Raw genomic sequence first — 12,534 nt, forward strand, 5'->3', positions numbered from 1 at the left:
TGCAGTGTTTATGAAGCTTTTAAAAATCCTTTTGTACTATTTCAAAACAGTAGTAGTGTATTAAGTTTATTTGACTGTGACATTCATATTTTCTTTGCTGCCATCTAATTCGGGATCTTAGGAAACCTCTTGGTATCATGTTCTTTAAAAATGCACACAAAACAATGAATTCACAAATTCCCTTTTAAAACTGATTCTTTGTATTGGGAGTCATTTTGTGTTCTTGCACCATATAGTCATATTTTTATTGAATAAATTAGAAAAAACAAAAAGTAAGTAAAATGTAAACACTTTATATCTCATCTCACCTTACTGACAAAATAGATGTAGACCTAGATGTAGACTTAGATTTTAGTTAGTGTGCTTGTTAAATCACTTCGAGTGTTTTTGGCTACAAGTAATAAATTACCTGAAGGGGACTAAATATCTTAAACAATAGAATTTACTGTCACAGGGAACAAAAAGATGCAGAAAAATAACATCCGAGAGTTGATTAATTGGACAAGACACTAAAGCCACTAAGAACCCAGATGTTGTCGATATTTGCATTTTGTATTTTTAGCATTTAAAATGCATCTTCAGGCTTATTCGTTCATGACTAACAGTTGATTTCCACAACTCCAGGCACCATGTTCTCCCAATCACAATAAAAATGCAAGAAGAGCAGTTATCTCCACGCAAATTTTCTTTTATCAGGGAGAGAGAGAGAGAAAAATAAAAAGAAAACATGGCATAAAGCTTAAAAGAAGTATTAATATATTCTGTCAGCCACTGTGCTGTGGCAAAAAAAAAAAATCAACTATTCTTTTCCACGACAAGAATTACCAGAGGATAGAATAAAGAGATGACTGTAAAGTCCTCAAGCACTGCATCAGCCATGAAAGCATTGGCCATGCAAGATTCAGCTACTGTGGATGATATCATTGTATCATGAAGAAACATACGTACCTTTCTGTAAACCATTTCTCAGCTACACATTCCTTCAACATTCTAGATTTTAGTAGCAATGTCATTTGTTCTTTAGTTAGAATGCCATGATTTCTTCCTTCCAGCTTTTAGCCATGTAACATTTTTTCTAATATTTTAATGAAGAACATGCTCGAAATAGTATGGTATCATTTATATATAAACATACTTTCATCAGGGCTGGGGAAGTTGCAGAGTGCTTCACGGAATCAAATTTAATGCCTGAGACACCAGAGGTTCACAGTAATAAGCCAGGGCTAAGCAGTGTTCTGGCAATCAATCAATCAATCAATCGATAGCTATCACTTTTTTAATTTATAAAAACACTGACAAAACCATAGGATAAGAGAGGTACAACTCCACACAGTTCCCACCCCGAGAACTCTGCATCCCACCCCTTCCCTTGATAGCTTTCCTATTCTTGAACCCTCTTGGAGTATGGACCCAAGGTCTTTGTGGGATGCAGAAGGTGCAAAGTCTGGCTTCTGTAATTGCTTCCTCTCTGAACATGGGCATTAACAGATCAATCCATATTCCCAGCATGCATCTTTCTTTCCCTAGTAGGGCCCGGCTCTGGGGAAGCTGAGCTCCAGGACATATTGGTGGGGTCATCTGTCAAGGGAAATCTGGTTGGTATCATGCTAGCATCTGGAACCTGGTGGCTGAAAAGAGAGTTAACATATAAAGCCAAACAAATTGTTGACTAATCATGAAACTAAAGGCTGGAATAATGCAAATTAAGAGTTGGGGGGGGGGCTCCGTTTTGTAGATAGATAGTAGGCATATTTTAGTAATACTCTAAAGGGCCTGTGGCTATACTAGTGTTTTTTATTTTGTTTTATTTTATTTTATTTTATTTTATTTTATTTTATTTTATTTTATTTTATTTTATTTTATTTTATTTTATTTTATTCCCCCTGAGCCTGAAATCTGATATGCAGGTGGATCCAAGTCATTGTCTGGGGAAATGATGTCATGGCTGGAAAAAGGACCAAATAGCTATCATTTTTAACCTCTGACTAAAATGTCTAAATAACTTTTCTGTAATATGATTAAATAATTTTGTTTAGAGGATACTGACTTTTGGGAATCAAGGCTATAACTCACCAGGAAGAATGTATATCTTATTATGTGCAAGGATTTGGGTTCAAACTCTCAGTAACAATCCACATGGGGGCATCATACAATAGAAAGATTCATGAGTGGTGAAGCAGCACTATAATATTTCTTCTCTTTATCTCTCCTTTTATCCCTTTCTGTTTTTCACATTCTCTCTGAACAAGAAAGAAAGAAATGAAAAGTCAGGTCAGTCAGAAGTGGTTGAATAATACAGATATTACATTTCAGGGCAAGCACAATAGCTTATTTGTAGTGTATTGCTTTGTCATGCAAAAGAGGAAGCTTCAGTAATGTGGAGTCTTTCATTTTCTTATTTTTTTTTATTTCCATTTCTTGGTATCAGTTTCTATCTCCTTGAGTAGCGACTCATAGTTTTCAGTATACAAGTCTTTCACTTCTTTGGTCAACTTTATTCCTAGGTATTTGATTGATTTTGCTGAAACAGTAAATGGGAGTGATTTCTGGATGTCTTCTTCTTCAGATTTAGTGTTTGCATAAAGAAATGCCACTGATTTTTTTACATTGATTTTGTAGCATGATACCTTGCTGTATTGCCTAACAACTTCCAGTAATTTTCTACTGGATTCTTTAGGTCTTTCTATATATACTATCATATCATCTGCAAATAGTGAGAGCTTGACTTCTTCCCTTCCAATCTGTATCCCTTTGATTTCTTTCTCTTGCCTGATTGCTATGGCAAGAACTTCCAATACTATGTTGAAGAGTAACGGTGACAGTGGACAGCCCTGTCTAGTCCCCGATCTGAGGGGGAATGCTTTCAGCTGGTGTCCATTGAGTATGATGTTGGCTGTAGGTTTGCTATATATAGAGTCCACTATCTTGAGGAATTTCCCATCTATTCCCATTTTTTGTAGAGTTTTGAACACGAATGGGTGTTGGATTTTGTCAAAGGCTTTCTCTGCATCTATTGAGATAATCATGTGGTTTTTGGCTTTGCTTTTATTGATGTGATGAATGACATTGATTGATTTACGGATGTTGAACCAGCCTTGCATTCCTGGGATGAATCCCACTTGGTCATGATGAACAATCTTTTTGATGTGTTGCTGTATCCGGTTGGCCAAGATCTTGTTTAATATTTTGGCATCTATGTTCATCAGAGATATTGGTCTGTAGTTTTCCTTTTTTGTTCTGTCCCTATCAGCTTTTGGTATCAGGGTGATGTTGGCTTCATAAAATGTGGAAGGGAGTATTCCTGTTCCTTCAATCTTATGGAATAGCTTAAGAAGTATGGGTATTAACTGTTTCCTGAAAGTTTTGTAGAATTCGTTTGTGAAGCCATCTGGTCGAGGACTTTTGTTGTTGGGGAGATTCTTAATAACGGTTTCAATTTCTTTGTCTGTGATTGGTGCATTTAGATTTTGTAGTTCTTCTTGGTTCAGTTTTGGAAGTGCATAGGTTTCTAGGAATTGTTCCATTTCTTCCAGATTCTCTAGCTTGGTGGCATATAGTTCTTTATAGAAGTTTTGCAGAATTCTCTGGATTTCTGTGGTGTCAGTTGTGATATCTCCTGCATCGTTTACAATTCTATTAATTTGAGTCTTCTCTCTTTTTTTGTTTGGTGAGTCTGGCTAGGGGTTTGTCAATTTTGTTTAATCTTTCAAAGAACCGGCATTTGGCTTCATTGATCTTTTGTATGGTTCTTTTATTTTCGATGTTGTTTATTTCTGCTCTAACTTTAGTGATTTCTGTCCTTCTGGTTGCTTTAGGGTTCCTTTGTTCCTCTTCCTCTAAGTCCTTGAGGTGTGTAGTAAGGTAGTTCATTTGGGCTTCTTCTTGGTGTTTAATATGTGATTGTATGGCTATAAGTTTCCCTCTCAGTACTGTTTTCGCTGTGTCCCAAATATTTTGATAGGTTGTGTCTTCATTTTCATTAGTTTCCAGGAACATTTGAATTTCCTGTTTGAGTGAGTCTCTGACCCAGTGGTTCTTAAGGAGCATGTTGTTTAGTTTCCAAATTCTTTGTCTTTTAATAATTTTCCGTTTGTTGTTAAAAGTTAGTTTTACTCCATTGTGGTCTGAGAAGATACATGGGATGATTTCAATGCTCTTGAATTTATTGATGCTGTCTTTGTGGCCTAACATGTGGTCTATCCTTGAGTATGTGTTGTGTGGATTTGAAAAGAAGGTGTATTCCAGTTTTTTGGGGTGGAGGAGTCTGAAAATGTCCAATAGGTCTAGTCTGTCAATTTCTTCATTCAATTCTCTTGTATCTTTATTGGTTCTCTGCTTTGTTGATCTGTCTAAGTGTAAGAGTGGGGTATTGAAGTCTCCCACTATTATTGTATTACTATTGATGTATTTTTCAAATTCTTTCAATAGGTGTTTAATGTATTTAGATGGTCTCTCGTTGGGTGCATAGATGTTAATAATTGTTAAGTCTTCTTGGCTGATTGATCCTCTAATCATTATGTAATGTCCTTGCCTATCTTTTATTACTTTATTTAATTTAAAATCTATCGTGTCTGAGATGAGAATGGCTGTTCCTGCCCTTTTTTGTGGACCCTTAGCCTGTATGATAGTTTTCCATCCTTTCACTTTAAGTCTGTGTTTATCTTGTTGTGACAGATGGGATTCTTGCAAGCAGCATATGGTTGGGTTATGTTTTCTGATCCATCCCCCCACCCTGTGCCTTTTGATGTGTGAGTTTAAGCCATTGACATTTATTGATATTATGGATTTAATGTATTGTAGTGCCATTGTTCTAAAAAACAATTTGTTTACTCTGATATATTACAAGTATTATAGTGATGTTCTTGTTTATAAGAGGTCTTTTAGTACCTCTTTCAGGGCCGGCTTGGTGATAGTTGCCTTCTTTAACTGTTGTTTGTCTAAGAAGGTTTTGATCCCTCCATCTAGCTTGAATGAAAGTCTAGCAGGATATATTATCCTTGGTTGAAACCCTTTTTCATTCAGGGCTCGATAGATATCTTGCCACTCCCTTCTGGCTTTTAGAGTTTGAGTTGAGAAATCTGCAGAAAGTCTTATGGGTTTTCCCCTGTATGTGACTTTTTGTTTCTCTCTTGCAGCCTTTAGGATCCTTTCTTTATCCTTACTTCTTCTAATTGTGACTATGATGTGTCTTGGTGTTTTCAGGTCTGGGTTGATTCTGTTTGGTACTCTCTGGGCCTCTTGCACCTTGATATCCTTTCTGTTATTCAGGTCTGGGAAATTTTCTTGTATTATTTCCTCTAGAATGTTTGCTTCCCCTTCCTCTCTTTCTTCCTCTGGCAGGCCAATTTTACGAATGATACTTCTTTTGAGATCATCCCATATGTCTCTGTTGTTGTTTTCAGTGTCTCTCAATCTCTTTTTAAGCTCTTTCACCTCTTTCTTAGTTTTCTCTAACTCATCCTCTGTCTGACTAATTCTGTTTTCTGCTTCTGTTAGTCTGCTTTCCCTTGCCTCAGCTTCTTTCTTCATTACAGCTATTTCAGCTTTCAGTTCTCTAATTGTCTCAAGATAATCAGTATTTTCCTTGGGGGTCTCAACTGTTGTTTCCCTAATACTGCCATTCCTTTCCTCCAATGTTGTTTTCATTTCTGTGATTAATAAGTTTATTATTGCTTGCATACTTTTCTTATCTATGGTTACTTCTGACTGATTTGTGGTTTCTTCTGGGCTATTGTCTTCATTCATTGGGGTAGCAGTTTTATTTGTTTTTAATTTACCCATTTTTTTATTTATGTGTTTCTCTCTCTCTTTTTTTTAATGCTCTGTTGTTCCTCAGTTGTTGTGTTTTGAGCACAAGTAACACTGTACTAAATACCTTTATGACAATTGCACTCACCAACCTCTGGAATTACAGTAGCAACTGAAGTAAGTATTGGAGGAGTTTAATCGTTACCAGTTAGCCAAAAAATTTCTCCAGTCCGTGAAAAAATAGTAACCAAATCCCAGTGAAGAAAGAGAAAAGAAAGAGAGGATAGCAAGAATAGACAGTTATGCAAATCTACTATCCAGTGTATATTCTAGGGGTAACAAGACTGTAAAGGGAACTAGAGCAGAGATACACACATAGAGAGTCCACTCTGGGTCAGATTTCTTCCCCAAAGTAATTCACAAATTCAGAAAGGCAAAGAAGAAAGAAGTGTATGACAAGATAAAAAATAATAATAAAAAAAGAGATAGTGAGAGATAAGGGAGAAGATAAGAAGAAGGGTTGTAATTAAAGAGCAGTGTGAGGAACTTCCCAAATGTGTATCAGTGAGTTAAAAAAAAAAAACAAAAAACACCCTGTTTGGTGGTATGGGGTATCCTGCTAGTAGCTGGTCCCAGGCTCTGCTTATGGGGGGAGGGGGTGGCAGGAAGGATGTATGCTTGAAAATTAAAAGGAAGAAAAAAGAATTTTTTTCCCCTATTCTAATTCTTAACCCAAATTAAGTTATAGACACTTCCTTGGTGTCACCGCTATGGCCCCTTATTGGCTGGCCTGCTAAAGGCAGAAAATCCTATTGTTTACACGAGATGTGTCCGGAGCTAAAAGGCTAGCCGCTTCTCAGTCCGACATCTTCCGGGAAACCCCCCCTCCAGACTTTTTTAAAGGATTTCTCAAAAATGAAAACTAGCTCCAAATCCTTTGATCCAATTAGAGCTATACTCAAGAAGTCTTTGGATCCGCTCTCAGGGTCGCGGTGGACCCTGGAGACTCCCAAGAGAAAGCCCCCGAGCTAAAGTGCTCTCTCTGGGTCCTATGCCCGCCGCGCTCTGCAACCGGCGGAGGAGCCGCCTTCCTGGGCGGGCGGAGGACAATGCCCGGCGCACTCGCCTTGCCCGGCGCCCTGGGAATTCTGGAGCCCCGCTAGTCCGTGTCACCTTTACTCTAATTCTTAATCCAAATTAAATTGTACTCACTTTTTGGTGTCACCCCTTATTGACTGGCCTGCTAAAGGCAGAAAATCCTACCATTGCCGACGATGCAATCAGAGCGCTCGCTTTAGCAACTTCTCAGTCTGCCATCTTCCTCTCCCCCCCCTCATTTTCTTATTTATTTATATTTTCTTATTATTTCTCTCTGGATAGAGACAAAGAGAAATTGAGAGGGGAGTGGGAGACAGACAGCGAGAGAGAGAGAATGAGAGAGAGAGAGAGAGAGAGAATGAGGAAGAGAGAGAGAAATAGACACCTATAGCCCTACTTCACCACTTGTGAAGCTTTCCCCTTGCAGTTGGGAAACAGGGGCTTGAACCTGGGTCCTTGCACACTGTAGCATCTGCACTTAACCAGGTACACCACCACATGGTTCCTCATTCTTTTTCTCTGTCTCTATCTCCTGCTCTCTTTCCCTGTGGAAATGTTTGCCCAGAGGCTAAGTCCCAGCAATGACCAAAAATCAAAAATAAAAAATAGGCTTTTAAAAATATGAATAATAACATGCATATGTATTACACTTGTGATTGCTCTGATTTGTGGTCTACTACCTATAATTTTCAAACTTTAAGAAATACTAACAAATTGCTCTTTTTTTTTTTTCGGCATTGGATCATATTCCGCCACTCCTAGACATTGTTTTTCTATTTTTTATTTTAGGTAAACCCACAGAGGAAAAGAGATGGAAAGGGAGTATAGCCACAGTGTAGTACTCTCCTAGTATTTCTTACTAGTATATTGGTGCTTCCATGTAGTTAAGATCTCAAACTTCACATGCGTGTTGTGTTCTTTGTTAGTTAGCTCCTGGCCCTTGCAATTTTTTTCCTGTTTTAGTTATAACTCCTAATATATACTGTTGTTAAAATTCAGATGCTCTAGCTGGCCGGGCTAGCTTCATGGGCGGGTAACAGAGATGACCAGAGATATACGGCTGGGCAGGGAAGCTGTATTTCTTTATTCAGGAACAACGATTCATAAACTAACCCAAACTAATCACCAAACAGAACTCTGTTGCCTCTTTCCCCCGCGACGGCGCCAAGTACTCTCTAACTCTTCAACTCTCGAACTCTCCAACTCTGGAACTCTGGAACCCTCTCGGGGTTCCTTAGGGAGGGGCCAAGTGGGCCCAAGGAATTAGCAGGACTGATCCAATTTTCTTGGCGGGAGAGAGCTAGAACAACCCAATGTAAAGCATACAATCATTCCCCCTTTTCTTTTTAACTAAATGACTACAGTATCAAGGGTGTGGGGTGAACAGAAACCTATATCGTACAGGCATTTTTTTAAAAAAAGAAACTGGCACAAACATGGAGAAACATGTAAGCAAGTAACAAGAACCAGTGTGCTGCCAAGGGAAGGCCTGAGGGGGCCATGTTTTGTCTCTGTGGGCAAAACTTTATCAGCTTAAAAAAAAAACATTTCTTGCCTCTGGGGGGGCGTACTTGCCTCGACAGGCATTTGCATGGGGGTGGGGAACAGCCTAGAGTACCAAAGGCAGCTGGCTGCAATTTACTTACTATGAAACAAAACTTGTTAGCATAACCATAGCGCAATCTAACGTTTTTAATAGAGAAAGAATTTGAGACTTTTACATATCAACAACGTCTTTTAACCTTTTGTTACACCCATTCAAGACGGAGTTACACCCTAGGTGTGCACAGGAAAGGAAACCTCAGGCATGAGAATAATTAGCATAGCCATTGTGCAATCTACCATTTCTAATAGAGAAGGTAATCGAGAGTTTTACATATCAACAAGTCTATTTAACCTTTTGTTTAGACCAACTTAGTTAAAATATATTGATTGTTAACTAATTTTTACCTCAGGCTTTAAATGTAAGTTAATTTTATCTTTATGAGAATTACGTTGAAAACCTTTTTCATTTAACTTTAACTAGTAAGAATTTAGCCTACAAGTTACTGTTTACCAAACTTTAAACATACACATAAACATGGTAATTAATGCACAAGGAGAGAAACCTTTGTTACAAAGACATGTCATTTTAAACACGAATTTAGATATGTACTGCCTTAGTTGTTGGGGGGGTGCATTGTCCAGCGGTGGTCTCTTGGGCAGCTTCACTTCTAGGAATTGCAGGTTGCGATCTCTGTAAAAATCTCTGTGTACTCCAGCTGGTCTGCCTTCAGACCGCAGCTGAGGATCTCTGCCAGGTTGTCCAGTTTGGCCAGTGTGTCCAGTTTCGGCAGGGAGCCCGGGGGTCCGGGAGGTCCGGGATCGTTCCAGAATTCATAGCATGAGGGCGGGCAGGCCAGCCTTGTAGATGGCGTGGGCCTAGGTGCCCAGGGGTGGCAGCCATGATAGGCCGCCACGGCCCTGCCCCATGGCCCTGTCATGTCTGCTGGCCTGCTCACAGTGGCTGAGCAGCATGGAGGGATCACACGTCCAGTGCCCTGCGCCACGTGGTGTAGAGCCAGCTCCTGTGGGCTGGCCTGCGTGGTGGCATCAGGCTCCTGCATGTTGGCATCGGGCTCCAGCGTGTTGGCATCAGGCTCCTGCGTGGTGACATTGGGCTCCTGCGTGGTGGCATCGGGCTCCTGTGTGGTGGCATCGGGCTCCTGCGTGCTGGCGTCGGCCTCCTGAGGGCTGCGGGGCTGCGGGCGTGGTGCACGGGGTTGTCTGGGCGCAGCCGGCTGGCTGGCTGTTTAACCAGGTGGAAACAGCAGCTCCGTGCCTCGCCTCCCACCCACTGGCTATTCCCGCTGGCTGTTCTGAGTTCGTCCGAGCTAGTGGAAACCAAAGAGTGGTCCAGAGATAAATGTTCCAGAAACAGCTAAACAGTCTCGTGAAGAAAGAGCAGAGGCCATTGGAGATCTCTTCACAAGCAGAAGAGAAGGCCATAGTACATAGGTAGCCAAATTATCTTTACTTATCTGAGAGATGCGCAGGTCAGGTCCACGTGGGCGCCATTTGTTGTTAAAATTCGGAGGCTCCAGCTGGCCGGGCTAGCTTCATGGGTGGGTAACAGAGACGACCAGAGACATACGGCTGGGCAGGGAAGCTGTATTTCTTTATTCAGGAAAAACGATTCATAAACTAACCCAAACTAATCACCAAACAGAACTCTGTTGCCTCTTTCCCCTGCAACAGCGCCAAGCACTCTCTAATTCTTCAACTCTCGAACTCTCCAACTCTGGAACTCTGGAACCCTCTCGGGGTTCCTTGGGGCGGGGCCAAGCGGGCCCGCGAAATTAGCAGGACTGATCCAATTTTCTTGGCGGGGGAGGGCTAGAACAACCCAATGTAAAGCATACAACAATATACAATGTCTAAAATGTTTCAGAACTGTATACTAGTTATTGCTTAATTAGAAAATATAATATCTAATGAACAATATAAAAATTTAATAAACTATTATTATTATTGGAAAGATATTATTTTTTAAATTTTATTAGTGATTTAATAATGATCAGTAAGAATATGGGATAATATGGGTACAATTCCCACCACCAGAGTTCTATATACCCTCCTTTCCATTGGAAGATTTTCTATTCTTTATTTCGGGAGTTTTTATCGAGTTCAGAAGGTAGGAGGTCTGACTTCTGTAAATTGCTTCTCTGCTGGACATGGGTATTGGCAGATAGATCCATATTCTCAGTCTGTTTCTATCTGTCCCAAGTGTGGCAGGACTCTGGTGAGGTGGGGTTTCAAAACAAATTAGTCAAGTTGTCTGCCCAGGGAAGTCAGGTTGGTTCATGGTAGCATCTGCAACTTATTGGCTAAAAAGCATTAAGATATAAAGCAGAAACATTTTTTAATAATCAGTAACCTAAAGATAAAAATATAGCAGATGATATTTGGCATATTCATGTTGGAATAAGCTAGGAAGTCTATTTTAAGTATATTCTAAGAAGCCCATGATGTCAGTAATTTTTGCCTGAGCCCCACAGATAATACACAGGTGGGCATGAGTGACATTTTATTATTATTATTTTTTCTCCGGGTCCTAATGGAATTGGAGTTGACAACCCTCTGATCATCTTTTCCTAACATTTCTCTCCCTTTAGGAGTATGAAACAAAATAATTCTTTTTGGGTTGCAGAAAGTAGGATATTGCCAGCAGGTAATGGCATTATCAGTATCTACTTTCAAAACAGATACTAACATTATATCAATAATATGCATCTACCTTCAAACCAGTGAACACATATTTGTTTGCTTTGTGTCTGGTATTATGATGAGATTATTTAAATTGATGGAAAAGCGATGTCATATAGAACATTCCATTCCTCTTCTCAATCAGTTACAACCCAAAGTGTTAAATTCTTTATTCCTTTCCATGATTCTACCTAGGTCTTAGTTTTGCTGCCATAGTAGTGGTAGTACTCTGAAAAAGATTGCCTGGTCCTTAACAATTTTAATCAATTAATTTTAATCAATGACATTAGTTGATATATACTGTCTGTTCTTTAAGCCAGTACCCAGATAGATCTAACTATGTTCTTGAGTTAACTAGTACAGTTTGTTTCAATAAGCCTTATACATAGATTATGTATTATTAAATGTCTGTCTATTAGTTGTAATTGGTATTTTTTGTAATTTGTACTTTTCTAATTACTATTTTTATTTCACTCAAATGATCTGATCTGCGGATAATTCACTATATATTCTTTTAAGTCTGTCACACACATCTCAGAAATAAATCTCAAAATTTAATTCAAGCTACTTTAAGATGTATTTTCTCTTTTACATTGTAAAAGATTTTTTTTTAGGATAAAAACATAAAGTCACAACATATATAAAAATGAACTGCTTTATGTAAACGACTATAAATTTGTGCTAGGGTTGTGTCAAATGTAGAAAAACATCATGCAGGGTTGATACTTAAAGCCAAATAACTCTCATATTTTAGCTTTCTAAGGGAGACTATAAGTAAGTTCATCTAAAGAATATTTGCAGCTGACAGTTTAACAAAGCTTACACATAAAGAGGTTCAACATAACAAATATAGGTTCATAAATGTTAGTGGTGACACTACAAATTAATTGTCAACACTCAAGCAACTTGCTTTGTGTTTCATTTTTGATTACTAAAAATAATACATATTTTTTCTAAAAAAGTGACTAATGACTTTAACATTATAAAACTGAGATAATTATATTTGCTTACAACTGCTTATGGGTACAAGAAAAAAAAGCATTTTGATGTTTATAGAAAAAATATTTCTGCAGAAATGCAAAGTAGCAGAATTATATCATGAACCAAATGCCAACATCATTAATCACTAGGAATTAAATAAGCATGCTGACAATTACAGTATTTTTGTAGTCTGTGATCTTCTGTCATCATAAACATAACCCTTGATAATTGCTGGTGAAATCAATATTCATAGAAAAAGTTATACATCTAACTATGAAAAGTACCGTCATATTAAAGAGAGGTTATAGCAATAGAACTGTTGTGGATTCTTATTTAATGTAACAAGAGTTCTACTTATATTCCATTATTAAAGCATGTAACTATAACATGTAGGCAGAACATTGTGCTGTTATCGATATTTCCATATATTTTGCATCTTTATTAGTGACAAAAGGCTCATTA

The sequence above is a fragment of the Erinaceus europaeus genome, chromosome 14 (genome assembly GCF_950295315.1).
Source record: "Erinaceus europaeus chromosome 14, mEriEur2.1, whole genome shotgun sequence".
NCBI lineage: Eukaryota > Metazoa > Chordata > Mammalia > Eulipotyphla > Erinaceidae > Erinaceus > Erinaceus europaeus.